This window comes from Mytilus californianus, unplaced genomic scaffold, assembly GCF_021869535.1.
Source record: "Mytilus californianus isolate M0D057914Y unplaced genomic scaffold, xbMytCali1.0.p SCAF_14, whole genome shotgun sequence".
NCBI classification, from domain to species: Eukaryota; Metazoa; Mollusca; class Bivalvia; order Mytilida; family Mytilidae; genus Mytilus; species Mytilus californianus.
Window position 1 is genome coordinate 21,341,383 of NW_026262626.1, and position 18,282 is coordinate 21,359,664.

At 34.6% G+C, this 18,282-nt stretch overlaps 3 protein-coding genes across 6 annotated transcripts in view; 2 read left to right on the forward strand and 1 right to left on the reverse strand.

Annotated features, from left to right (window-relative positions):
* Window positions 1-18,282, forward strand: part of LOC127724368 (fibrinogen-like protein A) — a 432,225-nt gene that overhangs the window by 298,164 nt on the left and 115,779 nt on the right. The window lies entirely within an intron of this gene.
* LOC127724364 (feline leukemia virus subgroup C receptor-related protein 2-like) overlaps window positions 1-18,282 on the reverse strand; it is a 227,425-nt gene that overhangs the window by 124,377 nt on the left and 84,766 nt on the right. The window lies entirely within an intron of this gene.
* LOC127724370 (fibrinogen-like protein A) overlaps window positions 1-18,282 on the forward strand; it is a 162,584-nt gene that overhangs the window by 88,121 nt on the left and 56,181 nt on the right. The window lies entirely within an intron of this gene.

An 18,282-nucleotide genomic window follows, 5' to 3' on the forward strand; every position in this document is an offset into this window, starting at 1 on the left:
GTCATTTTTTTTCCCTAAATTGTTGTAATATGCATAATATAGATTAGGCTGAATGTTAGTTTTCTTTTTCTATGTGTTTTACATGTTTCATGTCAACATGGTCAAGGCATTACATCTTAGCTGACTATACCATTTGGGTTTTTCTCATTGTTGTGGCCATATGGTAGCATTTAATTACGTATATTTCATTTGAACTCTTTTGGATATTTGCCTCACAGGCAATAAATTTTCAATATTTTTACAGTGTTTTAATAAAATTAAATAAAAATTGATGAGTAGAATTATCTCCCTTAGTTCCCATATTTTCTTCTTTTCATGAACTTGTCTTGACTACGTTACTTTAAACATGCTCTGTCCCAGGTCATACTGCCAACTGTCACTATTTGTGGGGGCTTTCCCCCATGAAAGCACCCAAATGGAAATTTAGAAAGAGCAATTTTGTCTACAATTTTAAACAAAACAGTTAATTTTACAATGGCTATAAACTTTAAAAGTATGAATATTAAAGCCAAAAAACAACATAAAAATACATTTAGGTTTCTTAGGACTATAAGAGCTATCTTGCACGCAAAACCCACATGGGCATTTTGAAAAAATCATGAAAATGGCAGGTATGCCAGGTTCATGAGGTTAGGTGGAGGGTTTGACACCATCTTACCAGTTTAACCCCGCCAGATCCTGTATGTGCCTTTCCCAAGTCAGGAACCTGTTATTCAGTGGTTGTCGTTTGTTGCTATGTTACATTTTGTTGTTTGTGTTCTTGTACCTTAGAGGTACAGTTCAACACCTGGCAACAAACTGTCATACATGACCATGATGACCGGCATTCTAAATGTGTACCTTGATGAACATTGGTTTTTCTTAATATCCTTTTCCATTTCTGGAATAAATGTTTCAACATTCATGTCTAAACCAATCCCAAGTAATTCAGTAGTTGGGCAACTGAAGCTGATAGCGTTTTGTAAATTTTTCGTGAATTCTTCTTGTTTTTCTGTCAACGGCCCAAACATTCCCGTTTTCGCATGAACAAAATCTAAAATGTCAGACGGCAAATTATGAAAATGATTATTGTAATGAATATCAATAGATTGGAGGCATAATATGTCCCATTCACTTGTTGCTGAAGGCAATATTCTGTAATTTTCAACGTCGGATTCATCTGAATCGGAGACTGAATCCATGCTAAAATGGGATTGTTCAACTTCTGAGTTTCTACCAGCACTCATGTGTCTTTTTCAAACATTAGATTATTTCTCTTGTTCAGAGAGATACTATGCAGTTTCACTGACAGGTTTTGGGGTTATCTAAAGATTGAAAAACAGTTGTGAAGATTCTTCGAATTCGCCGCTAATGTTTTTGTTAAAAGGGGCGCAACTCTTTATCGGAATTAACAAAAACATGTATTACGATTCCGGGCTCGGTACAAGTAACAAAAAAAGTTCAAATGGTGATTTTCCTTCTTCTGTGAATAGAAGATCTTGGACTATCTGCATTTATGGAAGAAATATACATGATAGTGAGAAATATACATTTTACCCGTATCATGAATAAATAACATTTTTAAAAGAGTTAATCAACAAATCACAAAACGACTAAAATGATTTCATTTAGAAAATTCACGAATTTTTATTCAAGAAAAAATCTAACAAACCAACCTGTACTAATTTAAACAAATTAAACATAGGATGCGAACGATTCCAGGGGGCGAACGTATGAATAAAAGCTAGTAATCCATTTTAACAAATGCGACGGATATGCAATATATAGACATATTAAACATATTAAAGACTCTTTGCTGATGATACAATCATATATCTCCCAATATCATCGGACACAGACAGCGACCACCTTCAGGAAAATCTGAATAAGCTGGCAATTTGGGAAAACAAATGGAAAATGGCATTTCATCCAGATAAATGTAATGTTCTTACCATAACAAGAAAACGTAAGCCTATTATAAAAGAATATGTACTGCATGGCCACACCCTCGAATCTCTAAACTCTGCAAAGTACCTTGGCTGCACCATCAGCTCCGATTTAAAATGGAATGAACACATCAAAAACATATGTGTCAAGGCAAACAAGACCATAGGCTTCCTCAAACGTAACTTGAACATCAATAACAACACAATAAAAGAAACTGCATACAAATCACTTGTAAGACCGACTCTAGAATATGCATGTACAGTCTGGGATCCTTTTCAACAAAACAACAAAAACCGACTGGAAATGGTACAGAGGAGAGCAGCCAGATATGTCACTTACAGATATCATAACACATCATCTGTTAGTGACATGCTTAACCAACTAGAATGGAAAACCCTCGAAGACCGTAGGAGAACATCAAGGCTTACAATGATGTATAAACTTGCCAACGGGATGGTGAAAGTTGACACCAGTAATACTCTCATTCCACCAGATAGGCTATCCAGAAACCTCAACACTAATGGATACCAAGTACCAACTTGTAGGACCGAAATGCGGAAGGAATCTTTTCACCCAAGGACGATACGAGACTGGAATGCCCTACCACATACTGCCACCAATGCAGGTAGTCTTGAATGCCTCAAGACTTACCTGCATGAGATGAACTAGATCAACGCCAAGATGTTTTTAAATTCACTGTATATATGATGTATAGCACAATTCAAATCAATTCAATATTGTCTAAATTTTAAATGCGCATCCAAAAAGTGGCAAAATAATCAATTTATTGATGGTGGCCGAGTATTGGTAGAAGTAGAAGTAGAAACACATACATATGTATATATACGACATACAGCTTTATTTAAGGTCGGCAAATGCAATGCAATTACGAACATATGCCGCCTGAAGGGCTTTTACAAGAAAAACAAAGAACAGCAAACAAAAAATACATATCAAGTGATGCGCAGTGACAATTGAACATAGAAACCAAGATTTCAAATTATGCATAATTACGTATATATGCATGTAATACAAAAGTTCTATCAAGCAACTCAAAAAAAAGTAAAATCACAAAAATACTGAACTGCGAGGAAAATTCAAAAAGGAAAGTCCCCAATCAAATGGCAAAATCAAAAAAACAAACACATCAAACGAATGGGTACAGGCATTTTCTTATGTAGAAAATGGTGGATTGAACCTGGTTTTATAGCTAGCTAAGCCTCTCACTTGTATGACAGTCGCATCAAATTCCATTATATTGACAACGATGCGTGAACAAAACAAACAGACACAATAGGTAAAAATGTCAAAAATAGGGGTACAGCAGTCAACATTGTGTTATCATCTTAATCACTATAAAAACAAACAAATGTAACGAAATACACATACCTAAGCATGAACTTATGGGGTAAAAACACAAATTAAGCAAATTCTAAAGGGTCTGCAACATAAAAAAACACATAGAGATTAGTAAAACATACTAAAAACAAAGCATTTAAATAAAAACAATAAACAGAATTATCTGGTCCCTATCTGGTGTTGCAGCTAGGTGAACCATTTGCCTGAGCTGCCAGAACAAGAATTTACCAAGTTCTTAAAATGATTGAAAGATGAATTAAATACATTTCAATGAATATTGCTGACTCATTTAGAATATGCTTTGCTAAACGCTTTTACAACCCTTTAAGCAAACATAAAATATACATTCGCTGCTTCAACATATTTTTAAGGTGCAATGTTAACTGCACTAACACACAAGTAATGAGACAGCAACCTAAAAACATAAAGGGGACATCTAGAGGTTTTTAACACATAATTGCGTACTCTTGATAACAAAAGGGAATGTGAACATTTCCCCCTGCATTGTTTCTTCTTCTTTCGTTTGAAGTTCAGTCCACCATCTGGTGTTTTTTTCGAACTGATGCGTTGTGCAGACAAACCAATATTTGCAGTACAGTTAAAAAACAGTATATACAATTAAAATCTCTCAAACAGTTTTTAACACAACTTGTTTTCTGCAACACACGCTTAGAGGTGTCAATTGAGTTGCACGGTTAAAGGTGTCCATTGAGTTGCACGGTTAAAGGTGTCAATTAAGTTGCACGGTTAAAAGTGTCAATTAAGTTGCAGGCTGTTACATAATCTGATGGTGTCTGGGAAGCACGAGTGCTGGTATAGCTGCGTTCTTTCAAATGGAATATTCAAGGAACCCTTGGTTGTGTCCTCTTAAGGTTGGTGCTGTTGGAATTCCGCATATAGTCTTAGGATATACACTGGACATTTAGAAGCTACAAGGATCCCGTATTGCTCACCTTGGCCATAGGGAACTTCGATAAACTGCAGACTATATTTGTTTCTGTTTATATATATATATCTTTTTTCTCTGCATTACAGTTTTCAAAATTGCTAATGCCCTTAGACTAACAAAATGTCCGCCGCCGCCAATAAACAAAATTACAATAATTATGTATGAATTAAAGGAATTACGGGATATCTATTCAACGAAACTCTGTGACCCAATGACACAAACAAACCAAATGATATTTAGATGTCATCGTACAGAAGTTTGAAGTATTCGATAATCTTCTATAGGGATAAAGTCCCATCCATATCCCCCCCCCCCCCCCCAACTGCAGCCAAAATGGAGCCAACATGGGTCAATTAACTAAAATCTACCAATAAAATTGAGAATAGAAATGGGGAATATGTCGATCGAAGAGACAACAACCCCACCAAAGATCAGACAACAGCCGAAGGCCACCAATGAGTCTTCAACGCAGCGAGAAAATCCAGTACCCGGAGGTGGTTCTCAGCTGTCCTCTAAATAAAATTTTGTACTAGTTCAGTGAAAATGAACGTCACACTAAACTCCAAAACATATAAATGAACTAAAATTAAAAACATACAAGACTAACAAAGGCCAGAGGCTCCTGACTTGGGACAGGCGCAAAAATGCGGCGTTGAACATGTTTTGTGAGATCTCAACCCTCGCCCTATACCTTTAGCCAATGTAGAATAAAGAAACACATAGCAATACGCACAGTGAAACTCGGTTTAAAATAAGTCAGAATAGTTAACAAAAGAAACTAAGCAAAATGACAATGATACATAAATGAACAAAGGACTACTAGCAGTTACTGACATGCCAGACCTCAATTAAACTGATTAAAAGATTATGTCTTCCGTCATATAAAAATCAAGTACAATCCCTCCCGTTAGAGGTTTAGTATCATACCATCATAAAATATATAAGAAGAACATAACCTGTATCATGCCAACAACTGGTTTTAGAATAAATGTGTTTATTTCCAATGCAAAGACCCTATGAGTGAATCAATATTAATACCAAAATATGCAATCCATAATGACCTGACAACAGTATCGTAAATGTACCCTTTCCGATTAGTGTGTTTAAAGGTTTGGTTAGTTTTTGAGGTGAATGCCGACATTTTTGTGCTTTGTAAAGAATATTACCATATAATGTTGGATGTGAAATACCTGAACGTATTAAGATGTCTGCATGTTGATTTATAGTTACGAATGATGTCCTTGTACCGATGATAAAATTTAGCCAAGTCTGGCAACCATACCAAGGCCAAAAATGATGATGAAGGAGCAGCACTTACAATTTGTCATTCTACTCCACAACAGCAGCACTTACAATTTGTCATTCTACTCCACAACAGCAGCACTTACAATTTGTCATTCTACTCCACAACAGCAGCACTTTCAATTTGTCATTCTACTCCACAACAAGTAGAAAACTGATCTTGTAAATACAAAAATCCCAGCAAATCTCTAAAAAAAAGAGTTCACAGAAACGCTACAATAGACTAATATGGCCAAAGTCCAATACCTCTAACAAAAAGGACCAATTTTAAGTAAATTTTTATAAAAATCGTATAACCATCTGCAAATCTGCCACAAAGAGTACCCAGGTGGCATCTTACAACCTGTGTCGTTTTCAAGAATATGACTCTTATGAAGCTGACTTAAAAGACTATTGCTTTGTTACTTTTACATGATACAATACAAAGCTACTGACTTCTGAATGTTTCAAAAATAGTTTACAGTCGTTATATATTAGCGTCATATCTGAAGTAATACTTGTGTTTCTATACATATTCACTTTCATCCACTTTATTTGAACTTTGTTGATAGTTGTCTCATAAGCAATCATACCAAAATTTCAAACAAGCGAGTTCTCTGTTTCAACAACTCAATTTTAAGGAATATACCTCTGGTATCTCTGGTAGGGGTAATTAGCGTAAAACTGTAAAGAATAATTACATATGCAGACGATGTCTGATTTATCGTCAAAAGTAAATATAAAAAAACGACTTCTTTTTCCTTTTTAACCTTTTGATTAGATCGCCAATGATGAGTCTTTTATAGACGAAACTCGCGTCTGGCTTACAGAGTTATAAGCCTGGTATCTTTGAAGATGATCTTTATTTTTACTGTGAACATATCTCAGATCACGTACATCGGATATTGCTGTCATACAACTGCTATCAAATTGCACCATCAAGCAAGCACAATGCTTTCGAAATTATGTGCCTTCCCATTTTTTTTCCTAGTTAGTAGTCATGTTGGTAGCTGAACCAGTCAAATGAAAACTAGTCGTAATCCAGCACGTTTGTGCCTGTACATTTTATAGAAAACAAAGGATATTGGATATCTATCCATGACACAAAATCAGTACATGTACAACAAAAAAACAGAAAAACGCAAAGGAACAGCGCTTTTATTACTGTTCTTCATCTCAAAGTCACAGTGAGGCCTTCAACACGGAGCAAAAAACTCTCACCTCATTGCAAGTTTAAGACGGCCCCTAGCACTGGTTTGAGCGGAATTCTTTCCAAAACAAGTAAGAAATACTTTGTAGACGATATGTATTGTTTGTTGTTGTTGTTTTTATGTATATATGTTTTGTTCGAGAGGAGTCAGTTGTACGTTGTTGGTATGTGTGGTCTGTTGTACTCTTGTTGTTGTTTTTATGTATATATGTTTTGTTCCAGAGGAGTCAGTTGTACGTTGTTGGTATGTGTGGTCTGTTGTACGTTGTTGGTATGTGTGGTCTGTTGTACGTTGTTGGTATGTGTGGTCTGTTGTACGTTGTTGGTATGTGTGGTCTCTGGTACTTTGTTGGTATGTGTGGTCTGTGGTACGTTGTTGGTATGTGTGGTCTGTTGTACACTTCAATATTTATGGTAATTCCTGTTATTCTTTGTATGCATTATTGTTATGTAGTTCGGTTGAATCCGGTTCGAGGTCGGGCTATTCCAGGTTATTAGGGTGTAATGTCGGACCCGTATTTTGCTTTTGTTGATGTAGGATGATTTGAGAATAAAGATGTGCAGTTTATTTTAGTTTTGACTTGTCTTGTTAGTCCCCTTCCAAGGCAAGATCATACCATTATTGTCCAATACAACAGATTTATTTAGCACGGACTCAGAACCAAATTATAATACAGCACAGGTTACGTTTTTTGTGAAATAATCAGTCTATTGCGTAATACTCCTGAATGGGTATAGAAGTATTATAATATCCATTGTGCAAGATACCAATTAATTTTTTTAAACCGATATCAAAATTTTTAACGGGGAAATTGATCAATCACATCATATATTTCAGTAAATATTTAAGCTTTCCTACATGTACTGGTAATTTAATTTAGCATTGAACATTGATTTGGCTTGCAGTCAATCAATATAATTGTGTTCAATCTATTTTGTTATGTAAATGTGGTCCGTGGCAGCTAATTATCAGAGGTAACATTCGTTTTTTTGCCATGACGGCGTTGTCGGTTTCTCTTCGACTTAGTTTTGAATGTCCCCATGGTATCTTCCGCCCCCCTTTTTTTCCAAGGTAAAATGTGTCTCTTCAATAGAGCTTTATTCCTTACTAATCATTGCAAGTGAATCAGCAAAATATATAAAATGACACTCCATGTATATGTATTTGTTGTTTTCAAATATTCAATACATATTTAGATAAATCTTGTTCAAAACATGAATTGTAAACATCACAAGAAGGAAACACGAATTTAAAGTTTAAAAGTTTGATTAGAAAAGAAATGCATGTCAAAATCAGCCTTGCATATCATATAGAGCAGGATCTGCTTACCCTTCCGGAGCACCTGAGATCACCCCCCCCCCCCCCCCCCCCCCCAGGTGGGGTTCGTGTTGCTCAGTCTTTAGTTTTCTATGTTGTGTTTTGTGTACTGTTGTTTGTCTATTGGTCTTTTTCTTTTTTAGCCATGGCGTTGTCTGTTTATTTGCAACATATGAGTTTGAATGCCCCTCTGGGATCTTTCGCCCCTCTTCTACAGATGTCCTTTTTATAAACAACATGCAACGAAACAGTATAAACGGGATAATTTATTGAACTGAATGTGCATCAATATAAAAATAGGGAGATGTGGTATGACTGTCAATGAGACAACTATCCACCAGATTTCAAATAACGAAGATATAAGCAATTTCATGCCACCGTTCGGACTTAAACAATGAGAAAAACCCAAACACATGACAAATGTGAAATTAACAACTACAAAAAATAAAACGAACGGCTTAATTCGTCATCTGGTCATGTTCATAACAATACAATTTACAAAAAAAAAAAAAAAAAAAAAAATACATGTATGTCAGAAATAAACCAACGACGATCACTGAATTACAGGCTTCTGACCTGGGACAAGAACATGAAGATAGTGGCGGGATTAAACATGTTTGTATGCGCTTAACCCTCCACTATGTGACAGTGGTGTAACAACACAACATAAGAAGAAACTATGAAAATCAGTGGTAAATGGCTTAACTCAACAGATCGGTGCGAAGCAAAAAAAAACAACAACAAAAAAACACATGTAGCATAAGACTAGGTCACACATTCACGGATTTGACACCGGATTAGCCACGGATGCGATCCGACATCATTCGTGGCAAGATCTGTATTGGTCCGTAGTCATACGTAGTAGTACTTATATATCCGGGACAATTTTTGAACATGCGCAAAATTTGACCAAGGATCAAACAACCGTAGTATATTACTAAACCGTATTTGAACGTACTGATCCATTTTAGTCCTTATTAAAACCGTATTAATCCGTTCTTATTCGTATGCCCGAAGTATTTCTACGGTCTGTTTCTGAGAACTACGTACTAGTACGGTTGCACCACGTATTTGTTAAGGATACACTACGATCGGATACGAATTTGTCACGGAAAGGCACGATTTCATAACGTTGCAATACGGATAGGTAGGGATCACCAAGGGTTCTACAAAATACGGAATATTACTGCCCACGACAAACTGGCATCAGGCTTCTGTATAAATAACTTACTTATAGGGCCCCTAGTCCGTGTCTTGCCGTAGAGGTATACATAACATTATCAAACATGAACAATCAACAACTGATGCTTGCAATTAATTGACTGGAATTAGATATTGATATGGCAAAAAATGCAAGGACAGTGGTCGAGCTACTTGACGACAGACGTAGATGTGACCGGCGGCAGAGGAGATGGTGGACTAGGGACTGGCTTCTCCGAAGACTTATCAATGGCCAGTATTAGACCCTCATGGCTGAACTGTGTGCGGAAAATTCAGCTGCATTTAAGAACTTTAAAAGAATAGACCCAAATATGATCCAAGAACTGCTAAATGCCGTTGGTCTGACGATTACGAATAAAACCACCTAGTACAGACAGAGCGATAACTGATTTAATAAAACAAAACAAAAAACAAAAACATCGATTAACTGCCATAAAGAAAATAGAAATGATTACTTATATCGTAGCAAACCGCTGTTTATCCGCAGTACATACGCCCCGACACGTGCCGTTACGTATTAAACCGTGTCATTTCCGTATTAAATCGTGTCGTACCGTACGAATCCGTATTAAATCGTGTCGTACCGTACGAATCCGTATGAGTCATGTCGCCAAATGACACCTTTCCTACTTCACCCGTGGTAAATACGTGAAAGCCCGTAGTCATACCGTTGTGCATCCGTATCGGATCCGTAACAGACTACAGAAACTGCAATTCCGGGATCATCCGTGAGATTCAATCCGTAGTGGAACCGGCGAGGTGATCCATGAATGTGTGAATTAGGCATAAAACATGTACAATTGACACATAGGAACCGATATGAGCGTACAAAAGTTGATTCTGTTAGTATTGGGTAACAGTGTGATGTTCCATTCAGTATTCATCTATATTTGTAACATCTTCGGTCAATGATGGAAGACTGTTTCGAAATCATTCTTGCATGCATCATGCATCGCAAACAGCACACATCTAATGGCATTCATTGTCCTTTTGTGCAGATTGTTTTTCATTTTTTGTAGAAATGATATTGATGTCTAGAAAGTCTATTTTTGAAACTCTCTGAAAAATCAACAAGAAAAAACGCTTGTTATATATTCTAGCATAGTACGTAGAAGTGTGCATGAAAATTTAAACTTAGAAATAGGTGCTTTAACACGGAAAGCATATATACATGTATATGTGTATGTTATATTTGTTTATGTACTAAAATTATCTGTTATTACAAACGTAATTATTTCCACTTTCCAATTGTCAAAAACTTCCAATTTATCAGAAGTAACATACCCCCCCCCCCTTTGTATTGGATTAACATTTCTTAATCAATACGTTACTACTGTGGATGTTCATAATATATTTACGAACTTATCAAGATGGTGTGCTCCATACCAGGGTTTCTGCTGACAGAGTTATGAGGAAGCATGACGTACTGCGTTGACACTACATATTTTCGGTCAACATCACCATATGGTTGAACCATACGATGTACATGTGTTTGTCAACTCACTACTTCATTTTCTCGCGGTATTATATCTTTAGATCACTCTAATAGCCATTTGATCAGTAATTTTATCGATTTTGTCCTATTCTCGATTGTAACAATTTGACTGAGTGTGAATTCGCATGGCGGGTGATCCACGCATAGCAGGAGACGCTTACCGTGTCGACACACCCGGTCTCGCAACTTTTGGAGTTTATACAATTCTCTGAATTTGCTTTATTTTTAAACCATTTAACTTCAAGGGGGTTGTTGGTTTTTTTGTCAGAATCAGAATTTTTTTTCGCGCAAAGTACGAACATTTTTATTTTAGTTTTTCGACGCTATCAATCAATTTTTTTTCTTCAAAATTTAACACTATAAGGTATGGGAGAAATCTAGATTCAGAATTTTTTTTTTTTTTTTTTTTTTTGTCATCTGCTTGACTACAATATTTTTTTCATCAAATTGGGGATCAGAATTTTTTTTAGGAAAAAAACATCCCCCCCTCCCCTATAAAGACCCACTCACTGCTTTGTCTGTTCCGTTATTGCGGGAGTGTTTCATCTGTGATTTTGTTATTTTGCTGTTGTGATAGATATAATTACATCTTTTGAAGTTCTAGCATTGAAAATTAGTTCAAATAGCAAAAATCAAAGGTATTGATTGTGAATTCGGAAAGAAAAAAAAAATCAATATTAATGTGCTGCAATACAAAAAATATCCGATAACAACATTTAAAATCTTAAAATAGAATAATAGGCCATGTCTTATGGTGTTTGTAAAGCATAAATAATATAAGGCGTGCAAAGTTATACCTCGGATATATGATATACATATCGTACCTGTTTTTCAGCAGTCTGTCGTCTGTAATTAGCACCTATTAACGCTATAAAGAGAAAAAATGAAGTGTTTGTATACATATAAAAAGTAGTGTAATAAAATAAGGGATTCCATTAGCAGGAATTTAATTGATTTTAAATATTTCATATAACGCCTATAAAATCAATATCATTTATTAATTATTGGCTTTTATATATGAAATCATTTCGTCCGAGTTTTTTAAATTCAATTTGAAATTAATCTAATTGATATTATTTAAACTTTTTTTTTAAATACATGTGAAATGTTTATTTATTTTATTTTCTGCGTGAAATTCCGACAACAAATATACTATGGCAACTAAAGTGATCGTGTTCGCATTCCTGTTTTTGTTATCTGTGATACATGTGTACCGATATTAGAGACATACTAGTATGTGCTTTCGCTGAAGTGAAGTTTACTCTGATATGTCAAGTAACCTTGTTGTTCTTCTGAATGAGACACATGAACGGATTTAAGTTCCTTCAAATTCGTCGGATATTTGAATGTATGTCCCAACAAAAAACATCTTTGCTTTGAATATTTCTTAATTTCTTTACGTCTTTTATATTTAAAAGTATTGTTGTTAATGACATAACTTTTGTAAGATTTATTCACAACTTGTCTTAACTAGGACAATTTCAAGCTTGACGTATTGTACAGTAATCTGTTCTGGCTTTATTGTGTTGTTAAATTGCTGTGCTATGAAACTGAAATAACGCTTCATAGATCTGGTGTACAATAATCTGTTCTGGCTTTATTGTGTTGTTGAATTGCTGTGTTATGAAACTGAAATAACGCTTCATAGATCTGGTGCGTCCCAAACTCGATGCAATTTTTTTTAATTAACCTTCGTGAGGAACGCCCAAACCCCAAAAAAATTAAACCCTGTGGCACGTGATCAAATTAATACGTCAGGAGATATTTGACCAAAACGGACCTTAAAAGAATAACCAAATCCACCAAAGGTCAACATTGCCTTTTTATAATTCGTAGCCTTCCACTGAAATTTTAAGAAAGTTATGCTAAAATCAATATCAGTACCGAAGCATTAACAATTGGGCTGTTGATAGCGTAGGGGACTAGCTGTCCGCTACCAGCAATATGATCGACCCAATCCTTTTTTTTTAATTAAAAATTAAACTACCAGGAAAATACTATTGCTGCGTCCGAAGCGCTTTTCTGAATTTTCCGTAATCACGAACCATCAAACAAACAAACTTGAAAGCAAAGGATGTATATATAAATACTTAAATACTTTATGGATTATATGACAACACGGGGTCTACATATGTAGTTGGAATAGCAAATCCATCTAAGTTCAATTTTGCCCGAGGAGTCGGAACCTTAGCTTATGAATCATTGATAATTTTTCAATTGAAAATTTAAGAATTGTATTCTGTTAATAATTTCAGTACCGAAGCATTGACTACTGAGCTGATTATATGTGCTGAGACTAGCAGTCCACTAGCAGCTGTATCGACTCAATGCTGAAAAATGAAAATTACACTTGATAAAACTGGTACGTCTGAAGCACTTTTCTGGATCTTCGTTTTTCAGGAACGCTCTAGACTTACCGAAAAATTTAAAAACAGAGGATGTACAAATACTCAAATACGTGAGGATTGTATGACCAACAAGGAACTAACAAGAAAAGCAAATGTCATCCATGAATAATTACATTACATGTATGTTTCATTATAATACGTTATTTTGATTGGCTAACAGCAATTTCGCGTCATTCTGAAATTAACCTTCATTTAAAAATGAAATGTAACATTCATTTATTCCGCAATAAAGTGCACAGGTAAATAAAGGAAAAACTTGATAGAAATCGTGTTTTCATGATCCTAGCAAAAAAAATGTAATTATAAGTATTGAATGCTTCTTTTATTAATTTATAGGGTTGTAAAAGCGTTGACCGCTAGCGCTTTTACTCCCCAATAAATTTACAAAAAGAAGCATTCAATTCTTAAATGTTAACTTTACCTGAAGGAACTTTAATTTCACATTAATTTCTAAATTTTCAACAACGAATTTAGAAAAAGAATATGTTAAGGTGGCACCTGGACTAAAATTAATTTGGCTCGTTTAATTTTCATAAAATTTTGACAAAATATTTACTTTTGACCCTTTGACAAAAATATGAAAATTTCAAAAAACTTGAACCACACACTTTATCGGAAAAAATTCATTGGATATATAGCAGTTTGATAAACAAAAATTTTGATAATTGAGAAGCTTAATATTTCCTTAACAATAGAACGTGATTAAAACGTTCAGCTGATTTTTACAGAGTTATCTCCCTGTAGTGTTATGTACCACCTTAAATGTAACAAATTATGTAAATCATGTCAGTAACGAAACAATGACTACTGAGCTGATGATACCATCGGGGACTACCAGTCCACTAGCAGCGGTATCGACAAAGTGCTAGTAAAATGAAAATAACACTTAATAACTTGTCTGTTACTTTAATCATCTTTATCACAGTACTTACCCGTTAAAATGGTTCCAAGAAGAAGGAATGAGCTGAGTGTAATATTAGCACCAAAAATGCTGACTTCATTCATCATTGCACGCATGCTTATAGTGAAAATGATTCCGAATAGCTGAAACAAGAAAATTATTTCGGACAGTAATTCATGGTTATATTGACTTGAGTTTTATTCATTGTTGAAGGCCATACGATAACCTGTTTGTATCCTTGTACTTTCGATGACAAGTTGTCTTATTGGCAATCTAATCACATTCCTTTTTTATATTAACTTCATTGCCTGTGAAAAGGGAAAAATCAAGTGATGTGTTTTCATGCCGTGTTAGCAGTAACCAGTACCGAGTGTAACGGTGATTGTCGTGGCAATACCGAAAATATTTTATAAACTGAGGGAATCTAGTGCTGTTTTAGAGAACAAAAAGTTGTTAGTTATAGATTATTTGATTCATTCATTAATTCGTCAATCTATAAAAAATTGTTTCACTGATGTTATCATGGAGAAACGTTTATTCTTTCATACTTAAGATTCTTGAATTTTGTATTAAAAATTAATTTACGAATTTTGAAAATCAGTTTATTCCATACTGGTATTATTTTAGTAGGTTTCTCTATATATATGAATTGAATTTTGAATAAAACAGCATATTCACAGCGCTAAACATCACGCGCTTTTACATGTAACGTTATGATAAAATGTTTGATGTACAATTGGGTTTGGTTAATATTTGTCATTAAATACATTGTTTTCTCTCGAAATATGGAATACAACAAGTACTGTCTTTTGTTTTGGTAAATATGTGGTTTAATTTACTTTTGAAAACTGATATTCACTTCGGCCTTCGTCCTCAGTGAAAATCAGTTTTTCAAAAGTCAATACAACCGCATATTTACCTCATCAAAAGACAGTAATTGTATAATATTACTGGTCTATTGCCCTCTTACTATTCAAAAGACGTTATCAGTCATTCAGGGAAATACTTCTGAACATATTACCTGTGCTGATGCGTTCAAGAGACCAGATGAAGTACCCTCTGATTCTGGATAGGTAATTTCTGCAGCAATTTCAAACCCTACAGGCAAGTAACCAGTCATGAAAAATCTACGTAGATGGAAAAAGTATATAGAAAGGAAGTTTTCGAGTCATAATACATACAACTGCATACAATGCTAAAAATTATCAACTTAATGATAGTGTGTACTAAATATAAACTGAATAAATGACTATAGAGGTAAAAAGAAAATTGTAAATTCAATGATTTTTTTTTCAATAGGTGTACGTGTATTTGGTAATATGTTCTCTGAGTGATCTTGTGGGAGAAAAGTCATCTATTTTTTATTTAGGTCGCTACTTTTGTTTAAAAACTACAACAGCAATGTCTCACGATAGTTTCTGTCATTTTCCAGCTGTGCAATATAATAAATGCGAAATATCATCACAAACATTCGATTATGCTTTTAAACCTGCAGTTTGCTTTGTGTAAGCAAATATGATTTTATACCAATTTGCAGTGGCATTTCTAGTAATAGGTAAAATGTTTAAAAACTCAAAATCTTATTGCAAATATTGCAGTTTTGTTCACTGATGTTAAAAAGGGGATTGGAAAGCAAAACAAAAGGCAACTTATATCTATACATAAACAGGTAATATATACTAAAAGTTCTTTAAGGTAATTATCACTGTCTTAGTCTTTGCCTCGATATCAAAGATCAATAACTTGATGATATATGATGACATTTTTTTTTCAACCATAAAATAATATTACAACTCATTTAAACGAGGTGATGAGTCATTTCCAGTGAAATATAGTAAATAAAAATTGCGATATATCATCACACACATTCGATTATGCTTTTAAACATGCAGTTTGCTTCGTGTAAGCAAATATGCTTTTATACCAATTTGCAGTTTCGTTTTTAAATTCATCAAGAAATGTAACATCTCAATATTTATTTTTTTTCGGGTGGTATCGTGACTCTTTTTTTGAAATTGGAATAAGTAACAAGTTGAAAATACGTACCCTAAAATCCCGGCACATAGATATACTACCCAAAGTAAGTTTAAATTCAATGTGAAAGTAAATGCCACCATACCAGCTAACGACAGCAAATATATACCAACGGTTGTTCCCCTGCGATAATCAGAAAAAGAAGTAAAATTATATTTTATCAGTTATCTCAAGTCTACCTTGTTACATGTTTTATATATATGAAATAAATGAGATGTACGGCGGTACGTCAATGAGTCATCAAGCCAACAAAACAAGTTTGCTACACACAGTTTTTAAAATACTATTCTACTGTTTCCTCGTCTGATTGTAAAATGTTATTTTTTTTCTATATTTTTTTAATGATGTGAATTATCCCCAAATACCCAATCTGATTATGATATAGATCCTGTGTCTACGCTTCGGTTACAATGATCTGACAATGTTCCGTTCTACTTCTTAAAGAACTTTCGGTATCCCCTTAATGATGTGATCCACACCTTCAAAAATGTGTAGGCAGCTAAGGCAGCAATTTCATTGGATGATGAAATAATTACCAGAACAGAAAGTAGAACGGAGTGTTGTCATATCCTTGTTAGCGATGCTTTGACCCTTGATCTGTATTCTAATCAATTTGACAATATTCTCCGAGATGAAATTCTTACTTGAATGTTTTAGTTTTATCAAGCCATACTCCAGCCAGTATAGCTCCTACTATTCCAGCAATAACCACTGTCAATCCTATTTCTCCAGCTTCTTTTTGATGACCCTAAATATTTATAACAGTGGAGAATACACATTGACTTTTTTTTGATAACCAATATTTGAACGCCAGTATTCACATATTCGAGTTCGTACACAATTGCAGAAAATGTAACGTTTTCAAGTTTCAAGCATAACAAGAACAATACAGGATTTGTAACTGCGTTGCATCAATTGAGGTAACATTTGTACAGAAGCATAACTGACGAAGCTGATTTCCAAAACTATGTTCAATTGGACTTGAATAAAGTACTTTTTTCGTTGATGTAATGTTAAGGGATTAAAATGCTACAAGCTACAACTCAACATTATCAAGTTCCAGACCAAATATAAATTGTCCTCTTCCATTGAACCCATGAAAACTTTGACAAAAATTGTCCTTGAACAATGCGTATTAGTATTGTAAAATCTCTAACTTGAAGCAAACAGCAAGTGGATGCACGGTAGATGTAAATATTGCATTCGCGCTACAACTCAACATTATCAAGCTTCAGGCCAAATATAAAATTATTCGCTCACCTAGAAGCAAAGAAAAAAATTTCAGTGAAAAATTAATGCTAAACAAATTTCAAACTATCGACAAACCGTAAGTAGTTGCACGGCAGATCTAAAAATTACTTAAACGCTACAATACAACGTTACTAAGCTGCAGACAAAATTTAAAACCATATTCCCTTTCATAGAAGCCATGAAAACATTGACGAAAGTGTTCTACCCAAAGTTTTTTGGACGGACAGACGGACGGACGGAATGACGGAATGACTGATAGAGTCGATCGGTTATTGGACCTGCTTTCATCGTTGGCGACGCAGGTAGAAATAAAGACATGTAGTGTGATGGCCAAAGATGCACTACCCACCGGTAACCAAAGGAAGATCTAATTAACAATCACAGATGATCATACGACCTTCAAGAATGAGCAAAACCCATTCCATATAGTTACATATAAAGACCCCAGCATTTACAAAAATATGACACCATTCAAAAGAGAAGACTAACGGTCTGATTTATGCTAAACACAATCAAATAAAAACAACTATGGCAAACAACAATAAATGCAAATCACTGGATTTTAGGCTCCTGGTTTGGGACAGGCATACAACGAATGATTCTTTCTAGTAAAATCTTTTTTTTTTAAATTCGTAAATCCTTAAATCATGTTTATAATAAAAAAAATGTAAAGGTAAATAGTACATACCGGGAAATAATTCAAAACGACGGGATTCACTAATGTTGCTATTGCGTAGTATGCTCCTGTGTTTATCCCTAAAAGTACATCCTAGAATGTTTAAAAATATATTCACTAGTCGTTTTGAATTGAATATTTTGAAAAAAAACGTGAAGATTGCTTTTGATAACGGCGTTCATTTTCATCTTGGTTGTGTATTCTTTCTCGCTTTTGATACAGCTTTCATTTAGTTTTGAAGCAGATTCTTAAA